Consider the following 23,624-nt stretch of genomic DNA (forward strand, 5'->3'; position numbering starts at 1 on the left):
CCCTTTGCTCGCTGCTCCGACTGTCTCGCTCTGCTCGGACCCTTTGCTCGCTGCTCCGGCAGCCACGCTCTGCTCTGACCCTTTGCTCGCTGCTTCGGCAGTCTTGCTCTGCTCTTGCCCGCCACTCCGGACGCTCTCACCCTGCTGTGTTTGTCCACCGCATCTGCGGTTCTGTTCTGGAAGTCCCAGTCTGTACTGGGTCCTATCCACTCTGTGCTCCAGCCTGTCGTGTCTGCCATTACCTCCCTGCCTGCATACCAGTCGTGCTTACCAGCATCCACCTGCCTGCATTCCGGCCGTACCTGTCAGCACCTCTCTGCCTGCATACCAGTCGTGCTTACCAGCGTCCACCCGTCTGCATACCAGCCGTGTCTGCCTATACCCCCAGTCTGTGTTCCAGCCTTACCTTCCAGTTCCTGTATTCCCCGGTGTGGGCCAACAGCCGTGTTCGGAGTCTGACCTGGAGAAGACCCTGGTCCCTCTGCATGGTACCTCCCTGGTGCACTGGCGTCGTATGCCGTCATGCGACCTTGGTCGGATCGGGCAGATACTTAGTTACGCCCCTCCAGGCACTCTCCGGTTCATGGCCCAGTGGAACTACTAAACACTCACACGCCAGTCAGTCCGGGCGTGTGCATTACACATTCCATTGTAGATTTTGCTTTATGTTTGGGGATCATTGTCTTGTTGGAAGATAAATCTCCGTCCCAGTCTCAGGTCTTTTGCAGACTCCAACAGGTTTTCTTCCAGAATGGTCCTGTATTTGGTTCTGTCCATCTTCCCATCAATTTTAACCATCCTCCCTATCCCTGCTGAAGAAAAGCAGGCCCAAACCATGATGCTGCCACCACCATGTTTGATAGTGGGGATGGTGTTTTGAGGGTGATGAGCTGTGTTGCTTTTATGCAAAACATATCGTTTTGCATTGTGGCCAAATGTTCGATTTTGGTTTCATCTGACCAGAGCACCTAATTCCACGTTTGGTGTGTCTCCCAGGTGGCTTGTGGCAAACTTCAAACGAGACTTTTTAAGGATATCTTTGAGAAATGGCTTTCTTCTTGCCACTCTTTCATAAAGGCCAGATTTGTGCAGTGTACGACTGATTGTTGTCCTATGGACAGACTCTCCCACCTCAGCTGTAGATCTCTGCAGTTCATCCAGAGTGATCATGGGCCTTTTGGCTGCATCTCTGATCAGTCTTCTCCTTGTTCGAGAAGAAAGTTTAGAGAGACGGCCGGGTCTTGGTAGATTTGCAGTGGTCTGATACTCCTTCCATTTCAATATGATCACTTACACAGTACTCCTTGGAATGTTTAAAACTTTGGAAATCTTTTTGTATCCAAATCCGGCTTTAAACTTCGCCACAACAGTATTTCGGACCTGCCTGGTGTGTTTCTTGGTCTTCATGATGCTCTCTGCACTTGAAACAGAACCCTGAGACTATCACAGAGCAGGTGCATTTATACGGAGACTTGATTACACACAGGTGGATTCTATTTATCATTACCAGTCATTTAGGACAACATTGGATCATTCAGAGATCCTCACTGATCTTCTGGAGTGAGTTTGTTGCACTGAAAGTAAAGGGGCCGAATAATATTACACGCCCCACTTTTCAGTTTGTAATTTGTTAAAAAAGTTTAAAATATCCTTTAAATTTCGTTCCACTTCACGATTGTGTCCCACTTGCTGTTGATTCTTCCCCCAAAAATTAGAATTTTATATCTTTATGTTTGAAGCAGAAATGTGGCAAAAGGTAGAAAAGTTCAAGGGGGCCAAATACTTTCACAATGCACCATATATATATACAATACAGACCAAAAGTTTGGAAACACCTTCTCATTTAAAGATTTTTCTGTATTTTCATGACTATGAAAATTGTACATTCACACTGAAGGCATCAAAATTATGAATTAACACATGTGGAATTATATACTTAACAAAAAAGTGTGAAACAACTGAAAATATGTCTTATATTCTAGGTTCTTCAAAGTAGCCACCTTTTGCTTTGATGACTGCTTTGCACACTCTTGGCATTCTCTTGATGAGCTTCAAGAGGTAGTCACCGGAAATGGTTTTCACTTCACAGGTGTGCCCTGTCAGGTTTAATGAGTGGGATTTCTTGCCTTATAAATGGGGTAGGGACCATCAGTTGTGTTTTGTATAGAAGTCTGGTGGATACACAGCTGATAGTCCTACTGAATAGACTGTTAGAATTTGTATTATGGAAAGAAAAAAGCAGCTAAGTAAAGAAAAACGAGTGGCCATCATTACTTTAACAAATGAAGGTCAGTCAGTCTGAAAAATTGGGCAAACATTGAAAGTGTCCCCAAGTGCAGTTGCAAAAACCATCAAGCGCTACAAAGAAACTGGCTCACATGAGGACCGCCCCAGGAAAGGAAGACCAAGAGTCACCTCTGCTTCTGAGGATAAGTTTATCTGAGTCACCAGCCTCAGAAATCGCAGGTTAACAGCAGCTCAGATTAGAGACCAGGTCAATGCCACACAGAGTGCTAGCAGCAGACATATCTCTACAACAACTGTTAAGAGGAGACTGTGCAGCAGGCCTTCATAGTAAAATAGCTGCTAGGAAACAACTGCTAAGGACAGGCAGCAAGCAGAAGAGACTTTTTTGGGCTAAAGAACACAAGAATGGACATTAGACCAGAGGAAATCTGTGCTTTGGTCTGATGAGTCTAAATTTGAGATCTTTGGTTCCAACCACCGTGTCTTTGTGCGACGCAGAAAAGGTGAACGGATGGACTCTACATGCCTGGTTCCCACAGTGAAGCATGGAGGAGGAGGTGTGATGGTGTGGGGGTGCTTTGCTGGTGACACTGTTGGGGATTTATTCAAAATTGAAGGCATACTGAACCAGCATGGCTACCACAGCATCTTGCAGCGGCATGCTATTCCATCCGGTTTGCGTTTAGTTGGACCATCATTTATTTTTCAATAGGACAATGACCCCAAACACACCTCCAGGCTGTGTAAGGGCTATTTGACCAAGAAGGAGAGTGATGGGGTGCTACGCCAGATGACCTGGGCTCCACAGTCACCAGACCTGAACCCAATCAAGATGGTTTGGGGTGAGCTTGACCGCAGAGTGAAGGCAAAAGGGCCAACAAGTGCTAAGCATCTCTGGGAACTCCTTCAAGATTGTTGGAAGACCATTTCCGGTGACTACCGCTTGATGCTCATCAAGAGAATGCCAAGAGTGTGCAAAGCAGTCATCAAAGCAAAAGGTGAAGAACCTAGAATATAAGACATATTTTCAGTTGTTTCACACGTTTTTGTTAAGTATATAATTCCACATGTGTTAATTCATAGTTTTGATGCCTTCAGTGTGAATGTACAATTTTCATAGTCATGAAAATACAGAAAAATCTTTAAATGAGAAGGTGTGTCCAAACTTTTGGTCTGTACTGTATACAGTGGGGGAAATAAGTATTTGACCCCTTGCTGTTTTTGCAAATTTGCCCACTGATAAAGACATGAACAGTCTATAATTTTAAGGGTCGGTTAATTTTAACATTGAGAGATAGAATAGAATGTCCCCAAAAAAAATCAAGACAATCACATTGTATAAATTAGATAAATATATTTGAATCTTGCAGTGAGAAATAAGTATTTGATCCCTCTGGCAAACAACAGTTAATGCTTGGTGGCAAAACTTTTGTTGTCAAGCACAGCAGTCAGACATTTTTTGATGATGAGGTTGGCGCACATGTCGGGAGGAATTTTGGTCCACTTCTCTTTGCAGATCATCTCTAAATCATTAAGATTTTGAGGCTGTCACTTGGCAACTCGGAGCTTCAACTCCCCCCATAAGTTTTCTATGGGATTAAGGTCTGGAGACTGGCTAGGCCACTCCATGACCTTACTTTGCTTCTTTTTGAGCCACTCCTTTGTTGCCTTGGCTGATTGTTTTGGGTCATTGTCTTGCTGGAAGACCCCACCATGACCCATCTTCAATGCTCTTACTGAGGGAAGGAGGTTGTTGGCCAAAATCTTGCGATACATGACCCCATCCATCTTCCCTTCAGTACGATGCAATTGTCATGTCCCTTTTGCAGTAAAGCACCCTCAAAGTATAATGTTTCCCCCACCATGCTTCACGGTTGGGACAGTGTTCTTAGGGTTGTACTCATCCTTCTTCTTCCTCCAAACACGGCGAGTTAAGTTAATGCCAAAGAGCTCAATTTGTGTCTCATCTGACCACTGCACCTTCTCCCAATAACTCACAGAATCATCCAGGTGTTCATTGGCAAACTTCAGACGGGCCTGCACATGTGCCTTCTTGAGCAGGGGGACCATGTGGGCACTGGAGGATTTTAAACCTTTAAGGCGTAATGTGTTACCAATTGTTTTCTTGGTGACTGTGGTCCCAGCTGCCTGGAGATCATTAACAAGTTCCCCCGGTGTAGTTTTAGGTTGATCTCTCACCTTCCTCATGATCAAGGATACCCCACGAGGTGAGATTTTGCATGGTGCCCCAGGTCGATGTCGATTGACAGTCATTTTGTATTTCTTCCATTTTCTTATTGTTGCACCAACAGTTGTCTCCTTCTCACCCAGCGTCTTACTTATGGTTTTGTAGCCCATTCCAGCTTTGTGCAGGTCTATGATCTTGTCCCTGACATCCTTAGAAAGCTCTTTGGTCTAGCCCATGTTGTAGAGGTTAGAGTCTGACTGATTAGTTGAGTCTGTGGAAAGGAGTCTTTTATACAGGTGACTATGTAAGACAGCTGTCTTAAATGCAGGTAACAAGTTGATTAGGAGAGTCTAACTGGTCTGTAGGAGCCAGAACTCATAATGGTTTGTAGGGGATCAAATACTTATTTCTCACTGCAAAATGAACAAAAAAATGATCTAATTTATACAATGTGATTTTCTTGATTTTTTTTTTGGATATTCTAGCTCTCAATGTTAAAATTAACCTACCCTTAAAATTATAGACTGTTCATGTCTTTGTCAGTGGGCAAACTTACAAAAACAGCAGGGGATCAAATACTTATTTCCCCCACAGTATATATATACATTATGAGGGATCGGCTCTATGGTAGACACTAGTTCACACACACGATTCAGTTCTTTGATTCAAAACAATTGGGCAGTTTATTAAATGTCAATAAACAATCTTGTTTAACAAAATAAGCAACCTCTTCCGGGTATAAAAAAGTATAACACAACATAAATGCAAAATAACCAGTCTGTATAAACATGCTCACCCATTTAAATGTTAAACCTTCACTCTCCCACTCCAGCAGGGTCTGAGCAGCATATACAACACCTCCTCACCTTGCACACACACAGACCAAGTGAGACTATGCCAGCTGCCTTAAATGGGACATTCCAAGACCTGGACTGCAGGTAAGTGAGGAGCTGATCCCACCCAACTCTTTCAGCTGCTCGTAAAACCCGGACCCATAATCCGGGCCCATTAAAACACCTCTTAGCACTATGTGTGCTGGAGCCTGCTTCTCTGGGTCCTACATCACCAAGGCTTGGTGCCTCGGGGAAACATACCTCCCGTCCATGACCTCTTCAGCTGCTACCTTGAAATATATATATTGCATATGTATATAATATAATCAAATTTGTTTATTTTTTTTAATTTTGTGGATACAGAGGAACCGGGATTTGAAACAAATGCAAACGTTTCCACCATGAAATACTGATTGTAAGCAGTGGCACCCATCACATTTATTTAAAATATCCTTAACAGTGCAATCATCATAAAGGAAGGTAATTTATGCTTGTATAACACTTCTGTAACATTCAGTGCTGAATGTGATTATGTAATTCAAAGACACAATTAGTATATGCTATATAGTAATGATTTTGTTAAATGCTGAATGAAAATAAAGATAACCCTTCAAATCAAGCCATTATTAATGGTATTAAAGTTAAAACAGAATAGCAATGATAACAATTACTGCAGAATTAGCACGTCATTAAAATGGAAATTCGTGCAAATTCACCTCATTCATGGAAGTTGCAGTTTTCAAATGCTACATAAGTAGAAGATAATCAGAGTTTTTATATGTTATTTCTTTATTGGTCAAGAAAGATATATTTCACATCTTAGGTTTGTTCATTAGATAACTCATTCCCAACACTATCATTATCTATTTCTATCTTCTGGTTCCTTTTACATATATTTTTTGAGACATTCATACCTCTCTATACCAACCTACACTTATGCTGAGCGTATAACAGGTTTACTAGATATGTTTTGACTGTGCAGAGTATGTTCAGGATTGTCCCCCAAGACTTTTACTTGATTACTCATTTCAATATTGCTGTTTTTATAATGTAGAAAAATGAATAGCAGCACTCACCAAGTCCTTTGGCTAAAAAGTCCTTTATTTAAAAGTGTTCTGGACAATCAGGTGCAGCGGTCTATCTGAAGTACAGGGGAGACATGCGGGGAGACGAGAGGATGAAGTCCGTTTTGCTTCTTACAAACGCTTCTATGGGTCCAAACTAGCTAGCTAGCTACTTTGGACCTAGTTAGCTAGTTTGGACCCTTAGAAGCGTTTGTAAGACGAGAAACGGCCATCGACCTCTGGTCTTCCCACATGTCTCCCCTGTACCTCAGATAGACCGTTGCACCTGATTGTCCAGAATACTATGAAATAAAGGACTTTTTAGCCAAAGGACTCGGTGAGTGCTGCTATTCATTTTTCTACTTGTTGCATAGATGCCATACTTTAGCCACCATTATTCTCCGTTACCACTGCAAGTGTTCAGCAATATAAATATCACACAGTGGTGTCTGAAGATTTTTTCCATTCTCCTGTTGGATTGTTTTTATAATGTGTTTATTTTTCATAATTTTTATGATGTAATGAAATGATTAATTCTTTTAAAGATCAGTAGGATTAACCATCCTTAGTCGGTTTTATGGACATGTAGGTCATAGCAGGTTGAATAATGATAAAATGATATCTTGATATTTGCAATCTGATGTCTTATTCCAGCGAAATCCATATTTTTCTTTATATATAAATGAGCTGTTCAAATCCTCCTTCTATAAACTCTGAGTTTTAATTCCTTTCATACATTTTCTATTGGATTCCGGTCAGGTGAATGGCAGGGCCATTCTAGCAGCTTTGTTTTCTTTCTCTGAAACCAATTGAGAGTTTCCTCGGCTGTGTGTTTGGAATCAATATCTTGCGGAAATGTCCACCCTCATTTCCTTTTCATCCTCCTGGTAGGTGGCAGCAGATTTTTTATCAAGAATGTCTTGGAACATTTGTCCATTCATCTTTCCTTCAATTACCGTATTTTTCTGGAACATAAGACTCATCGGTTTATAAGACGCACCCCAAAATTTGGGGAGGAAAATAGAAAAAAAATGTTTTTCAATAAACCAGTGCGTGTGTGGTGCCCCTGCGGGTCCAGTTTCCACAGGGGTACTGCATCTCAGCCAAAGGTGTGGTACCCCACTCTGAGGTAAGGAGGGAGCACTACCTGGGACCCAAACACTCACATCCAACACACACCACTCCTTAGGGAAGGTCCAGATAGATCCTAAGGGAGAGCACAGGTCTGGTCCCTGTCAGGAGGGTGGAACTAAGTAGAGGAGGTGGGTGGAGGAAATAGTTTAGGGGAGCACTGACAGAACATTATAAAAGAAAGGTTGGAAACATCTAGAAGGGTCCAGTCTCCTGTTCCAGTGCTTGGAGCAAGAGTTCAGTTGGGTTCTGAGGAGTGAAATGAGGAGTGGGGCCCAGTCAGAGGGGCCCAGCAGTAGGAGAGTGAGGCGAGAAGACCGGAGCAGTGAGGAGGGCTCCAGAGACAGAAGGGATCCTAGGGACACGGCGAGTGCGGGATGCCACCCGTGCGCCCGAGTTCACGCTGACCATGGAGGGATCACGGCCGCAGGAGGGGACCGGCCCCAGACTAGTGGAGTACTTTAAGGCTCAGCTAGCAAACCGGAGGTTGCGGTATTTTCATGTGCCGTAGCCAAAATCCACACATAATCGCTGAAAAGATGGCCATATAGGACCAAGGGGACAGACCGGACGTCACCCGACAAGGCCCGCGGCCACGGGCTCGGGACACTGTGTGTGGGGCGCAGGGCAGGAGGGCAAGAGCCAGCGCAGAGAGAGAGACGACCTGGAGAGGTACACAGAAAGGGGTCCCGTTCAAGTGCACCCAAGTTATCTGAGAGTTGGCTGGATCACTTCCCCGGAGGACACAGGATGACATTGGCGGTTATAATCTGACAGTTGTAACCTGGAGCATCTTAATAACTGTAAATAAATACTTGAAGACTGCACCCCACTGTGTCCTTGAATAATTGCTGCGCCACCGACCCTGCACTACACAGTCTACACCAGCAACATCTATCTCTAAAATCCACTATATACTGCCCTGGAGCTTAGCTCTGCCCGTGGAGAGCTGGACCATCTTTGCTGTGTCACCAACAGCCCCAGTGGATCTGAATAGCAGCCACATATAGCTGCATACCACGGGTGGCGTCACAAATTCTATCCCCAAAACTTTATTTCCCCAATTGACTGTTCTTTATTAGACCGCCCTGGGCCACGGACCGGGTCAGTGCCACCGTGACTACCCCAATACAGGACCGACCAGGCTACCGAGTACCCCACGGCCCCAGGGGGCGCGTCACATGTTATAATCAGCTTGCCTGGGGGGGGCGGCGTTGGTAGAGAGGAGTACCAGTGTTGCCGCTGGCTGAGGCAGGCGATGCCTTTCATACTCTACTATGCGATGGACTCCAGTGCCGGGAGCCGAGATCTGAGCATGCCCTGCCTCCGGTAGCCATTTTCCCGGAGTAAACTGCATAGGAGAGTATGGAAGGTGCAGGGTTCCGGTTTCCACAAAATGTTGGCGGAGCCCCCGAACACCTTCAGCAGAACATGGCAGAAAGTATGGGGCCCGCAGCCATCTCCTGACTCCTGCCTCCGAAAAATCCTGTCCTGCCTCCGGAGCATCTCCTGCCTCGCCAGCAGCAACCCAGGGCTGGTAAGATGATTTTGCTTTGTAAGACGCACCCCTATTTCCCCCCCAAATCTGGGGGAAATAAGTGCATCTTATAAAGCTAAAAATACGGTATGTGAAGTTTGCCTGTAGCATATGCTGAATAACAGTCCAACACAGCCTGCACCATAATTTTCCCACCTCCAAACTTCACTGTTGGTATAGTGTTTTTGGGGTGATATGCAGTGCCTTTTGACCTCCAAACATGGTGTATCTTATGGCAACCAAAGAGTTCAATATTGGTCTCATCTGACCAGACTATATTCTCCCAGTATTTCACAGGCTTGTCTAAATGTTGTTGAGCAAACTTTAAATGCGTTTGAACATGCTTTTTTGCTCAGCAGTGGAGTCTTGCATGGTGATCGTGCAAACAGATCATGGAGATTGAGTGCATAATTTATAGTTTTCTTTGAGACAATTGTACCTGCTGATTCCAGGATTTTCTGAAGCTGTCTACAGGTGGTCCTTGGCTCTTGGACAACTCTTCTGATAGTTATTTTCATTCCTCTATCTGGAATCCTGCGGGAAGCACCTGGTCATAATAATATATGGATACAATATAAATTTAAGGGAATGAATTTAAAGGGTTTGTCCACTACTGGACAAAATTATTTTAATAGGCACCAATAGGGGAAAAAAAAGATACTTCCAGGACTTGTGTTCCTTTTCCATACTCAGTGCTCCATCCCTGGTAAGTCTGTTGTGATCAACATCCATTGGGGGTCACGTGAGAAGTGCAATCAGTGGCCATTGATTGGCTGCACCATTCACATTTTGTCAAAGCAGAAAAAAACACTGGACAATATTGTTAATTATTTTAGTGTTTGCAGTTTAGATTAAGGAAATATAGCTCGCTGCCAGATTGGCTGCTAGTGGTAAAGCGATTTTTATACAGATTCTTTAATTTACCTCACAGAGAAACACCTATTGATTTTTAAGTCCTGGCATCAACACAATATAAAAACCTAAATTGAAGCCTGGGAAAAAGATCTTATACAGTGGGTGTAAAACGTCTACACATCATAGTTAAAATGGCAGGACTTTGTTATGTAAAAAAAATTATACCAAGAAGAATAATTTCACAACATATGTCACACATATTCTGTATAATTCAATTGGAAAATGTTTTCAGGTGGACAATGAAAAATAAAGAACTAAATAATGTGATTACATAAGTATACACACCCTTAAACTAATACTTTGTTGAAGTACCCTTTGAATTTATGAAATCATCTAGTCTTTTTGGGTAGGAGTATTTCAGTATGGCACATCTAGAATTTGCAATCTTTACCCACTCTTCCTTGCAGCAGTGCACCAAATCTGCCAGATTGTGAGGGCATCTCCTGTCTACAGTCTTCTTAAAGTCAAACCATAGATATTCAAATGAATTTAGATCTGGGCTCTAGCTGGGCTGTTCCAAAACTTTGATCTGCCTCTCACGAAGGCAATCTTTTATTGATTTGGATGTATGCTTATGGTTGTTGCGTTGAAAGGTGAAATTTCTCTTCATCTTTTGCTTTTTAGCAGAGGCCTGAAGGTTTTAATGCAAAATTGTTTGATATTTAGAACTGTTTATAATTCCCTCCTTCTTGACTAAAGTCTCAGTTCCAGCTGCCAAAGAACAGCCCCAAAGCATAAAGCTGCTCCACCATGCTTCACTGTGGGTATGGTGTTATTTTGGTGATATGCAATTTGGGCTTTTCACCAAACATGCCTTTTGGAATTATGGCCAAAAAGTTCTACATTGGTCTCATCGTCAGAGAGCGGAGAAAGAAGCAGTGAGTGATACCTCCTCTACCACCTGATGACGATTTGTTTGAAGGCAGCTCTAAAAGTTGTGGGGCGGCATGTGTGTCACTCACTGCTTCTATCTCCGCCCTGTGACAAACATCTTGCTTAACAATTAGAAGATGTGGTGGCGGAGATAGAAACAGAGTGCCTGTGCTGCACTCAGCTATCCCACAGCATCTATCACCATGGATCCAGGACATCTTCAGAGGGCGGCGATGCAAGAAACTGTAGTGAGTAGCTGCAGCGCTGCCCCCTGATGACATCCAGTTCTAGGAGGGATGATAGATACTGCGGGAAGTAAGAGAAGCTCTAGCCTACTGTGACATCTTGTTTGAGATTCCCCTCAAATGAAACATCACAGGAAGTGTAGTAAAAAGAACACACTTAAAGAATAGATAGATAGGGAGAAGTGTAGAAAATTTTATAATAAAGGTAATTACAAAAATGGTTGGGATGTAAAGATAGATATTGGCATGATTTTTTTATATGACAAAAACCCCGCATTTTAAAAGTGGTGTAGACTTTTTCTACTGTACTGTAGGTAAATTATCTGTAGTGATCTTTCTCTGTAATAAGGAGTTGGTTGTCAACAATATCTCTTCAGTTACCATTATTTAAAAGGGATTGTTTAGGACTGGAAAAGCTCTGCTATTTTTATATAAACACTACCGCTCTTGACCATATTTTGCAGCTCAGCTCCATGAGTTTGTCATGTTTTACAATGTACCGTATTTTTCGGACTATAAGACGCACTTTTTTCCTCCAAAATTTTGGAAGAAAATGGGGGGTGCATCTTATAGTCCGAATATTGGGGGGAGGGTGTATATATATGTGGAGTGTGGGGGGAGCGGTAGCGCTGGAGGAGCGGGGCACAGGAGGCAGCAACCGTCCGCTGCAGCCTACACTGTCCCCGCTGCTAAAGAAAATGAATATTTACTGCTCCCCACGTCCATGGAGCATGGGGAGCACTGAATATTCATGCTCCTTAATAGTGGCACACAGTGTAGCCGCGCTGCGGTTCCTGCTGCTGCCGGTATCACCTATGCCCGGTGTTAAAGGGCATGAATATTCAACCTCTCTCCACGCCCATGGGCGTGGGGAGAGGGTGAATATTCATGCCATTTAATAAGTGGGCACACGCAATAGCCCGGCAGCAGCAGCAGCCACAGCGTGGCTACGCTGTGTGCAAGCTATGAAGGAGAGTGAAGTCACTGCTCCCCGCACGCACAGTCCCGGTGTGGGGAGCAGTGACTTCCGGCAGCTGATCTCTCCTTGTGAGCCCCGCATGGCAGTGACGTCATGCGCGGCTCACATGGCGAGATCAGTGTGGGCAGACAGGACGCAACGCTGGAGGAAAGAAGAAAGGTGAGTAGGAGTGTTTATTTTTTTTATGTGCAGCATGATGGGGATTAGGGAGCCATACATACCAGGATTGGGGATGACAGAGCCATGCATACCAGGATGGGGATTAGGGGTGCCATGCATACCAGGATGGGGATGAGGGGTGCCATGCATACCAGGACAGGGATGAGGGGTGCCATGCATACCTGGACAGGGATGACTGGTGCCATGCATACCTGGATGGGGATGAGGGGTGCCATGCATATCAGGATAGGGATGAGGGGTGCTATGCATATCAGGATAGGGATGAGGGGTGCCATGCATGCCAGGATGGGGATTGCTGTGCCATGCATACCAGGATGGGGATTGCTGTGCCATGCATACCAGGATGGGGATTGCTGTGCCATGCATACCAGGATTGGGATTGCTGTGCCATGCATACCATGATTGGTATTAGGGGTGCCATGCATACCAGGATAGGGATGAGGGGTGCCATGTTTACCAGGACAGGGATAAGGGGTGACATGCATACCAGGACAGGGATGACGGGTACCATGCATACCAGGATAGGGATGAGGGGTGTCATGCATACCAGGATGGAGGGGTTCCATGCATACCAGGATGGAGGGGTTCTATGCATACCAGGATGGGGATGAGGACCACGTATAAAAGGAAGGGGGGGGCATATATACCAGGATAGGGGATATTGTCACAATTGGGGGACATTACTCCTATACCAGTGTCAACAGAAGACCCCCTCCCCCTTAAAAGTGCATCATGACCACATTTTTTGCTTAAATTTTTATTTTTTATTTTCCTCCTCTAAAACTTAGATGCGTCTTATGGTCCAGTGCGTCTTATAGTCCGAAAAAAATGGTATATTTTTAAGCGTGAAAAAAGGAATAAGTGTTGCAACTGCGCAACCATAAGGTCTAAATTTACATGTTAGAAACAAAAAGGAGCTTCATTTGCTCTTTCATTGTCAATAAATCGTTCATAGTTTGGCCACATGGTCGCTTTGTTTGTTAATTAAAAAATGTGTCAAAAAACACCTATATTTTTGATTGCAGCATCTTTTCTGCCTGTCAGCCGAGATTCTGCAGTAGTTTCAGTAATGCTGTTTCACGCTCTCATCAGTTGCTCAGCATTGTCCCTAAGGCTACGTTCACCCATGATGAGCTTTTGGTGGGTTTTTGATTTTGCAGATATTCCGCACTGTTTCTGCACCCTTAAAGTAAAATAGGTTATTTGCATTTTTTTAAAAATACGTAGCATAAAAAACTCACCAAAAACATCATCGAGGGAATGTAAACTATGAAGCTGAATAGACACTGCAGGTTTACAATAATCTGGCTGACCATAACCGACGTGTAACCTTTGGATCCTGGAGAAAAACAAGACTGAATATGTCTGTCCACTTTGGCACATTTATAGTGATTCACTTTAAATGCTGTTCAATAGAAACATCAGGAGTTCCTATGCTGATGTTTTTTAATGGAATATCTGGTCATGGGCATTTATATATGTTATTTTATATACAGTATATGTAAATATAAAAAAAAATCATCATTATGTACTGTAACTGGTACTGGAACTCACTACATCAAATATTGCTTGTGAGACAATATTTCTTACGTGAGTCAAAAAAAAAGTAGGTCAAAATGTTCAATTTGCACCATTTTATCTGGCTTTTAGCTTAAAGGTTATGTCTCATCAGAAAATTAACTATTGTTTAAATCAGATTTTTATGCTTAATATATTTTTTAAACATTTTGGCCATGTTTTTTTTTTCCCTAACAAAATCAACATTAAAAATAAAATTATAAATCTTGTGATTTTCACACTGGGCACTGGCTCTATTTTAGACAAATCCCAAGAAAAAAAAGTATAAAAAGACAGAACGAGCATATACCCTACAGCAAGTAAATACGTAAACAGTAATAGTACATGTAAATAACATAGGGTACTTAGTAGTGTTGAACAAGCACTAAAATGCTTGGGTGCTCGAAGCTCGGGCCGAGCTCACCGTAATACTCGGGTGCTCGACCCGCGCAACGAGCCCAATGTTAGTCTATGGGAGACCCGAGCATTTTTGCGGCGGCACCCCCGGCAGTCTGTAGAAAGCCTAAAAAGTGCCCAAAACGATAGTGACAGTGCTCAAAATGACATGGGGACTGCATAAGGATCACCCCAGGAAGCATTTTTGACCCCCAGGTCACTGCTGTCAACAACGTGGTCAGAGGTATTAAGCCACTTTTATGGGCTCACAATAAAACGTTCAAAAATGAAACTGAAACTGCTTTCCTGTGAAATATGTTAATGAACATCCTTTCCAGGGTAAAGACTTGTGTATCAGGTAAAATAAATAACCAAAAACAAAAATACTCCTCCACACCTTGGGCTATGTTCACAAGTAGTATTTTTTATGCGTTTTTGCACTTTTGTATTGCTTTCAACCGTGACAAATGCATTCACCGGGAAGTGTCATTTTAACATTTTACAACCTTATCTGGCCATGTGCTGTGTGACACATGCATACAGTGCTGAAAAGACATGGTAACAGTATTGGGAAGACCCCTGGAAGCATCTCTGACACCCAGGTCATTGCCTTAAAGTATGCCCATCAGAAGTGATCCTTGCCGCATCAGAAGATGCAGACTTGCAACTATCCCCGTGCAAGTCCTTGTCCCAGGGCAGTGTTCAATTGTACCTCCCCCATTCCTTGCAATGCAAGCGCAAGTATGCAGACTGCCACCCACCCACCCCCAGGCTGCAATACCATACTGCTTGCTTGCACTTGAAATTGGGCCTTTTAGGCATGTGGAGGTGGAATCTGACTACCACGTCATGGCTGCGTCAGTGGCCTGGTGTCCATACTCGGTCCCGAGCCACCCTGCAGCTGGGTGCCCACACACGGTCCCCTGCTGCCTGGGGGAGGCCGGGTGTCCATAAATGGTCCCCAGCCGCCCCTATTTGTCCCGGTGCGCCTTATACACAAGCGCGCATAACAAAACATTACCTGTGCCCTTTCCAGTACATTTAGTGGGAAGGACAGCCTAACCACAAACACGTGGACATGTGAATGTGGCCAGGGATGGTCCATCTCACTGACGCCTTCACACTGGGTTAATATTGTGGAAGCCGTGACCCAGTTGGACACTGGGATGCAACACGTCCTCCAGACAGAGGATTGTGGGTCCTGGGTCAATCATGCTTCAACACAAAGTTCAGAAGGTAGACAGCAGTGGTCGGCCTCCTACACAACGAGTAAATTATTCATGATCATGAGACCATCCATCTCCTTAGCTTTCTGTTCCTTGGAATGCAAGCGCATGTATGTAGTAGCGGCTAGGCCTGAGGTGGTCGGCGTTTTGGCGCATATCCTACCTTCTCCAAGGATTGCTGGATGTTTTCCTGCTACTATCCCAGTTCTATGACTCCCGTTAAAACAAAGCTTCAGGTGACGCATGATGGATGAGGGAGTGGCAAAGGAGAAAGAGCAGGAGGAACAGGGACCATTCAGATCAATATCAGGCCAGTCAACCATACATGTCTTGTAGGATATGTTTCTGTACCAAAAGGAGTGGTTCGGCTACACAGTTATAGGGCATACAGTGAGTGCAATGCCTACCAAAGATTTCAAAGCACTCCAAAGCCCCTTGGAAGTGACATGGAGGTCAGAGGGCCTTAACTAAACCGTTTTCTCCTTTTATAGCAACTGGGTCTCCTGTACACTGATGGCCTAAGCAGTAAATGGAAAGTTTACCATAAATTATAAGGAACTGCAATGCCCCTTGAAACAGACGTGGCTTACAGCTTACTAAAAACCTTCTACCCAATATTGGGGAGTGGGTCTCCCTAAGTATTCGCCTATGCATTGAAAAGTAAAAACTGACTAAAATTAGGAGGAAATGCAATGCCCATTGGAAGAGTCGTGGAGGTTAGAGGTAATTAAAAACAACATTTCAATGCCCCTTGGAAGAGCTGTGGAGTTCAGAGTGGTTTAACAAGACGGTTTTAATGCCCCTTGGAAGAGACGTGGAGATCACAGTAGCTTAACAAGATGGTTTTAATGCCCCTTGGTAGAGTGGTGGAGGTCACAGTGGAATAAAAAGACAATATCAATGCCCCTTGGAAGAGTGGTGGAGATCGCAGTGGAATAAAAAGACATTATCAATGCCCCGTGGAAGAGACATGGAGGTCACAGTAGCTTAACAAGACGGTTTTAATGTCCCTTGGAAGAGACGTGGAGGTCAGAGTGGTTTAACAAGATGGTTTTAATGCCCCTTGGAAGAGACGTGGAGGTCACAGTAGCTTAACAAGACGGTTTTAATGCCCCTTGGAAGAGTGGTGGAGGTCAGAGTGGTTTAACAAGATGGTTTTAATGCCCCTTGGAAGAGACGTGGAGGTCAGAGTGGTTTAACAAGATTGTTTTAATGCCCCTTGGAAGAGACGTGGAGGTCAGAGTGGTTTAACAAGACGGTTTTAATGCCCCGTGGAAGAGACGTGGAGGTCACAGTACCTTAACAATACGGTTTTAATACCCCTTGGAAGACTGGTGGAGGTCAGAGTGATTTAACATGATGGTTTTAATGCCCCTTGGAAGAGACGTGGAGGTCAGAGTGGTTTAACAAGATAGTTTTAATGCCCCTTTGAAAAGATGTGGAGGTCACAGTAGCTTAACAAGACGGTTTTAATGCCCCTTGGAAAAGTGGTGGAGGTCACGGTGGTTTAACAAGATGGTTTTAATGCCCCTTGGAAGAGACGTGGAGGTCAGAGTGGTTTAACAAGATGGTTTTAATTCCCCTTGGAAGAGACGTGGAGGTCACAGTAGCTTAACAAGACAGCTTTAATGCCCCTTGGAAAAGTGGTGGAGGTCAGAGTGGTTTAACAAGATGGTTTTAATGCACCTTGGAAGAGACGTGGAGGTCAGAGTGGCTTAACAAGATGGTTTTAATGCCCCTTGGAAGAGACGTGGAGTTCAGAGTGTTTTAACAAGACGGTTTTAATGCCCCGTGGAAGAGCCATGGAGGTCACAGTAGCTTTATAAGACGGTTTTAATGCCCCTTGGAAGAGACGTGGAGGACAGAGTGGTTTAACAAGATGGTTTTAATGCCCCTTGGAAGAGACGTGGAGGTCAGAGTGGTTTAACAAGATAGTTTTAATGCCCCTTTGAAAAGACGTGGAGGTCACAGTAGCTTAATAAGACGGTTTTAATGCCCCTTGGAAGAGTGGTGGAGGTCGCAGTGGAATAGAAAGACAATATCAATGCCCCTTGGAAGAGTGGTGGAGGTCGCAGTGGAATAATAAGACAATATCAATGCCCCTTGGAAGAGTGGTGGAGGTCGCAGTGGAATAAAAAAACAATATCAATGCCCCTTGGAAGAGTGGTGGAGGTTGCAGTGGAATAAAAAGACAATATCAATGCCCCTTGGAAGAGTGGTGGAGGTCGCAGTGGAATAAAAAGACAATATCAATGCCCCTTGGAAGAGTGGTGGAGGTCGCAGTGGAATAAAAAGACAATATCAATGCCCTGTGGAAGAGACGTGGAGGTCAAAGTGGTTTAAAAAGATGGCTTTAATGCCCCTTGGAAGAGACGTGAAGGTCAGAGTGGTATAACAAGATGGTTTTAATGCACCTTGGAAAAGACTTGGAGGTCAGAGTGGTTTAACAAGATGGTTTTAATGCCCCTTGGAAGAGACGTGGAGGTCAGAGTGGTTTAACAAGATGGTTTTAATACCGCTTGGAAGAGACATGGAGGTCAGAGTGGTTTAACAAGATGGTTTTAATGCCCCTTGGAAGAGACGTGGAGGTCACAGTAGGTTAACAAGACGGTTTTAATGCCCCTTGGAAGAGTGGTTGAGGTCAGAGTGGTTTAACAAGATGGTTTTAATGCACCTTGGAAGAGACGTGGAGGTCAGAGTGGTTTAACAAGATTGTTTTAATGCACCTTGGAAGAGACGTGGAGGTCAGAGTGGTTTAACAAGACTTTTTTAATGCCCCGTGGAAGAGACGTGGAGGTCACAGTACCTTAACAAGACGGTTTCAATGCCCCTTGGAAGACTGGTGGAGGTCAGAGTGATTTAACATGATGGTTTTAATGCCCCTTGGAAGAGACGTGGAGGTCAGAGTGGTTTAGCAAGATAGTTTTAATGCCCCTTTGAAAAGATGTGGAGGTCACAGTAGCTTAACAAGACGGTTTTAATGCCCCTTGGAAAAGTGGTGGAGGTCACGGTGGTTTATCAAGATGGTTTTAATGCCCCTTGGAAGAGACGTGGAGGTCAGAGTGGTTTAATAAGATGGTTTTAATTCCCCTTGGAAGAGACGTGGAGGTCACAGTAGCTTAACAAGACAGTTTTAATGCCCCTTGGAAAAGTGGTGGAGGTCAGAGTGGTTTAACAAGATGGTTTTAATGCACCTTGAAAGAGACGTGGAGGTCAGAGTGGTTTAATAAGATTGTTTTAATGCCCCTTGGAAGAGACGTGGAGGTCAGAGTGGTTTAACAAGACGGTTTTAATGCCCCGTGGAAGAGACGTGGAGGTCACAGTACCTTAACAAGATGGTTTTAATTCCCCTTGGAAGACTGGTGGAGGTCAGAGTGATTTAACATGATGGTTTTAATGCCCCTTGGAAGAGACGTGGAGGTCAGAGTGGTTTAACAAGATAGTTTTAATGCCCCTTTGAAAAGATGTGGAGGTCACAGTAGCTTAACAAGACGGTTTTAATGCCCCTTGGAAAAGTGGTGGAGGTCACGGTGGTTTAACAAGATGGTTTTAATGCCCCTTGGAAGAGACGTGGAGGTCAGAGTGGTTTAGCAAGATGGTTTTAATTCCCCTTGGAAGAGACATGGAGGTCACAGTAGCTTAACAAGACAGTTTTAATGCCCCTTGGAAAAGTGGTGGAGGTCAGAGTGGTTTAACAAGATGGTTTTAATGCACCTTGGAAGAGACGTGGAGGTCAGAGTGGCTTAACAAGATGGTTTTAATGCCCCTTGGAAGAGACGTGGAGTTCAGAGTGGTTTAACAAGACTGTTTTAATGCCCCGTGGAAGAGCCATGGAGGTCACAGTAGCTTTACAAGACGGTTTTAATGCCCCTTGGAAGAGACGTGGAGGTCAGAGTGGTTTAACAAGATGGTTTTAATGCCCCTTGGAAGAGACGTGGAGGTCAGAGTGGTTTAACAAGATAGTTTTAATGCCCCTTTGAAAAGACGTGGAGGTCACAGTAGCTTAATAAGACGGTTTTAATGCCCCTTGGAAGAGTGGTGGAGGTCGCAGTGGAATAGAAAGACAATATCAATGCCCCTTGGAAGAATGGTGGAGGTCGCAGTGGAATAATAAAACAATATCAATGCCCCTTGGAAGAGTGGTGGAGGTCGCAGTGGAATAAAAAGACAATATCAATGCCCCTTGGAAGAGTGGTGGAGGTTGCAGTGGAATAAAAAGACAATATCAATGCCCCTTGGAAGACTAGTGGAGGTCGCAGTGGAATAAAAAGACAATATCAATGCCCCTTGGAAGAGTGGTGGAGGTCGCAGTGGAATAAAAAGACAATTTCAATGCCCTGTGGAAGAGACGTGGAGGTCAAAGTGGTTTAAAAAGATGGTTTTAATGCCCCTTGGAAGAGACGTGAAGGTCAGAGTGGTTTAACAAGATGATTTTAATGCACCTTGGAAAAGACTTGGAGGTCAGAGTGGTTTAACAAGATGGTTATAATGCCCCTTGGAAGAGACGTGGAGGTCAGAGTGGTTTAACAAGATGGTTTTAATACCGCTTGGAAGAGACATGGAGGTCAGAGTGGTTTAACAAGATGGTTTTAATGCCCCTTGGAAGAGACGTGGAGGTCACAGTAGGTTAACAAGACGGTTTTAATGACCCTTGGTAGAGTGGTTGAGGTCAGAGTGGTTTAACAAGATGGTTTTAATGCACCTTGGAAGAGACGTGGAGGTCAGAGTGGTTTAACAAGATGGTTTTAATTCCCCTTGGAAGAGACGTGGAGTTCACAGTAGCTTAACAAGACAGTTTTAATGCCCCTTGGAAAAGTGGTGGAGGTCAGAGTGGTTTAACAAGATGGTTTTAATGCACCTTGGAAGAGACGTGGAGGTCAGAGTGGTTTAACAAGATTGTTTTAATGCCCCTTGGAAGAGACGTGGAGGTCAGAGTGGTTTAACAAGACGGTTTTAATGCCCCGTGGAAGAGACGTGGAGGTCACAGTATCTTAACAAGATGGTTTTAATGCCCCTTGGAAGACTGGTGGAGGTCAGAGTGATTTAACATGATGGTTTTCATGCCCCTTGGAAGAGACGTGGAGGTCAGAGTGGTTTAACAAGATAGTTTTAATGCCCCTTTGAAAAGATGTGGAGGTCACAGTAGCTTAACAAGACGGTTTTAATGCCCCTTGGAAAAGTGGTGGAGGTCACGGTGGTTTAACAAGATGATTTTCATGCCCCTTGGAAGAGACGTGGAGGTCAGAGTGGTTTAACAAGATGGTTTTAATTCCCCTTGGAAGAGACGTGGAGGTCACAGTAGCTTAACAAGACAGTTTTAATGCCCCTTGGAAAAGTGGTGGAGGTCAGAGTGGTTTAACAAGATGGTTTTAATGCACCTTGGAAGAGACGTGGAGGTCAGAGTGGCTTAACAAGATGCTTTTAATGCCCCTTGGAAGAGACGTGGAGTTCAGAGTGGTTTAACAAGACGGTTTTAATGCCCCGTGGAAGAGCCATGGAGGTCACAGTAGCTTTACAAGACGGTTTTAATGCCCCTTGGAAGAGACGTGGAGGTCAGAGTGGTTTAACAAGATGGTTTTAATGCCCCTTGGAAGAGACGTGGAGGTCAGAGTGGTTTAACAAGATAGTTTTAATCCCCTTTGAAAAGACGTGGAGGTCACAGTAGCTTAATAAGACGGTTTTAATGCCCCTTGGAAGAGTGGTGGAGGTCGCAGTGGAATAGAAAGACAATATCAATGCCCCTTGGAAGAGTGGTGGAGGTCGCAGTGGAATAATAAGACAATATCAATGCCCCTTGGAAGAGTGGTGGAGGTCGCAGTGGAATAAAAAGACAATATCAATGCCCGTTGGAAGAGTGGTGGAGGTTGCAGTGGAATAAAAAGACAATATCAATGCCCACTGGAAGAGTGGTGGAGGTCGCAGTGGAATAAAAAGACAATATCAATGCCCCTTGGAAGAGTGGTGGAGGTCGCAGTGGAATAAAAAGACAATATCAATGCCCTGTGGAAGAGACGTGGAGGTCAAAGTGGTTTAAAAAGATGGTTTTAATGCCCCTTGGAAGAGACGTGAAGGTCAGAGTGGTTTAACAAGATGGTTTTAATGCACCTTGGAAAAGACTTGGAGGTCAGAGTGGTTTAACAAGATGGTTATAATGCCCCTTGGAAGAGACGTGGAGGTCAGAGTGGTTTAACAAGATGGTTTTAATACCGCTTGGAAGAGACATGGAGGTCAGAGTGGTTTAACAAGATGGTTTTAATGCCCCTTGGAAGAGACGTGGAGTACAGAGTGGTTTAACAAGACGGTTTTAATGCCCCATGGAAGAGACATGGAGGTCACAGTAGCTTAAGAAGACAGTTTTAATGCCCCTTGGAAGAGTGGTGGAGATCGCAGTGGAATAGAAAGACAATATCAATGCCCCTTGGAAGAGTGGTGGAGGTTGCAGTGGAATATAAAGACAATATCAATGCCCCTTGGAAGAGTGGTGGAGGTCGCAGTGGAATAAAAAGACAATATCAATGCCCCTTGGAAGAGTGGTGGAGGTCACAGTGGAATAAAAAGACAATATCAATGCCCCTTGGAAGAGTGGTGGAGGTCGCAGTGGAATAAAAAGACAATATTAATGCCCCTTGGAAGAGTGGTGGAGGTCGCAGTGGAATAAAAAGACAATATCAATGCCCCTTGGAAGAGTGGTGGAGGTCGCAGTGGAATAAAAAGACAATATCAATGCCGCTTGGAAGAGTGGTGGAGGTTACAGTGGAATAAAAAGACAATATCAATGCCCCTTGGAAGAGTGGTGGAGGTCGCAGTGGAATAAAAAGACAATATCAATGCCCCTTGAAAGAGTGGTGGAGGTCGCAGTGGAATAAAAAGACAATATCAATGCCCCTTGAAAGAGTGGTGGAGGTCGCAGTGGAATAAAAAGACAATATCAATGCCCCTTGGAAGAGTAGTGGAGGTCCCAGTGTAATAAAAAGGATGAATAAAAAAGAAAAAGGAGAAAAGAAAGTGGGGCGCAGATCTAAGTGTAATATTTTAGTAATATCGAATTAGAATTAAAAATTGCTCTCACCTTTGTGGTGTCTTGTTATCCAGCATGTAACCCTGTCATTAGGGAGTGGAGTAGTCGTCTGCATCTGCTGTCCTGCAGCTCAAAAACAGGTAAAACGAGCTCCCTTGCAGGAGACTCGCCAGAAAGTGCAAGAAAGAGTTTCCAGTTTGTCAGGGAGCTCTTCCAGGTGATTCATTACTTACTTCAAATCTTTCAGGAATAATCCAGTTTATTTTCATACAAAGAACGCGTTTCGGCTATACATAAAATTAGCCTTCATCGGGTAAAATCATAACTGTCTTTTAAGGATACATTTATATAGAATAAAAAGAGGAGGAGGAACTAATCCAACCACTCAATCAATTTTCATCAATTTAAAACACATGTGAACTTCTAGAAGGTATTAAGCAGTTAATTAAAAGTGAACTCTATATTGATTTAGAAAGGAAAAAAAAAAACATCACTATATATTGTTCTTTCCTATTCAATAAAAAAAAATTTCACTATAAAATTAATTGTCATATGACTCCATTTAGTATCCTATTTACTACTTCACTGATAAGGGAAAAATATTTCTCTGGATTCAAGAATATAACGATGTCATCAATATTAAGAACTCCATTTTTTATCTTATCTACTACATCACCAATAAGGGAAAAATATTTCTCCCAATTCTAAGGTATAACGAATTTATCACCAATAGATGAACAAGTATCTGCCGGGATTAGGACGCATACATTTAGATTCCCATATCTACAATACTTGCGTATTTACTCCATTGAGCCACTCACAGTTATAGTCTCTGGGTGCTTAATTTTTATTTTTATTCTCTTTAGCTTTTCTCCCTCTACCTCATTTACGAGGTTTGCAGACTTCGATTTTTAACCCCAAAAATTTAGCGGTATTATATGTTCTCTAATTTATCATTGAGGCCGTCTGGGTACAGAGTCCTTAATCTGTATATCCAGAAGGCCTCCTTTTTTATTTAACTGTTGTATCCTATTGGAAACATCTCTAGGGATCTGTTCAATCGGTGTCAAAGTAACATTGAATTCTTTTTTATTTGTTAGCAAAAGGTGTCTTGATAGACTATGGATAAGGAGACCGACTCTGGCATTGTGTCTGTGGCCATTCAGTCGGGTTCGGACCATTTGCGTGGTCCTCCCCACATATAACATATATAACAAAGTCGCTTGTACATGTCA

The 23,624-nt window shown here is 43.7% G+C and overlaps 1 protein-coding gene across 1 annotated transcript in view; it reads right to left on the reverse strand.

Annotated features, from left to right (window-relative positions):
* Positions 1-22,535, reverse strand: part of LOC141254032 (histone-lysine N-methyltransferase SETMAR-like) — an 80,918-nt gene extending 58,383 nt beyond the window's left edge. Inside the window, exon 1 of the mRNA XM_073671023.1 lies at positions 22,441-22,535. The gene's annotated coding sequence lies outside the window, so the exon portion shown is untranslated. The remainder of the gene's footprint in view (positions 1-22,440) is intronic.
* Positions 22,536-23,624: the final 1,089 nt, after the last annotated feature.

Source organism: Phyllobates terribilis, unplaced genomic scaffold, assembly GCF_046119375.1.
Source record: "Phyllobates terribilis strain yellow unplaced genomic scaffold, ASM4611937v1 Scaffold_1__5_contigs__length_1240528914, whole genome shotgun sequence".
In the NCBI taxonomy this organism is placed as follows: domain Eukaryota; kingdom Metazoa; phylum Chordata; class Amphibia; order Anura; family Dendrobatidae; genus Phyllobates; species Phyllobates terribilis.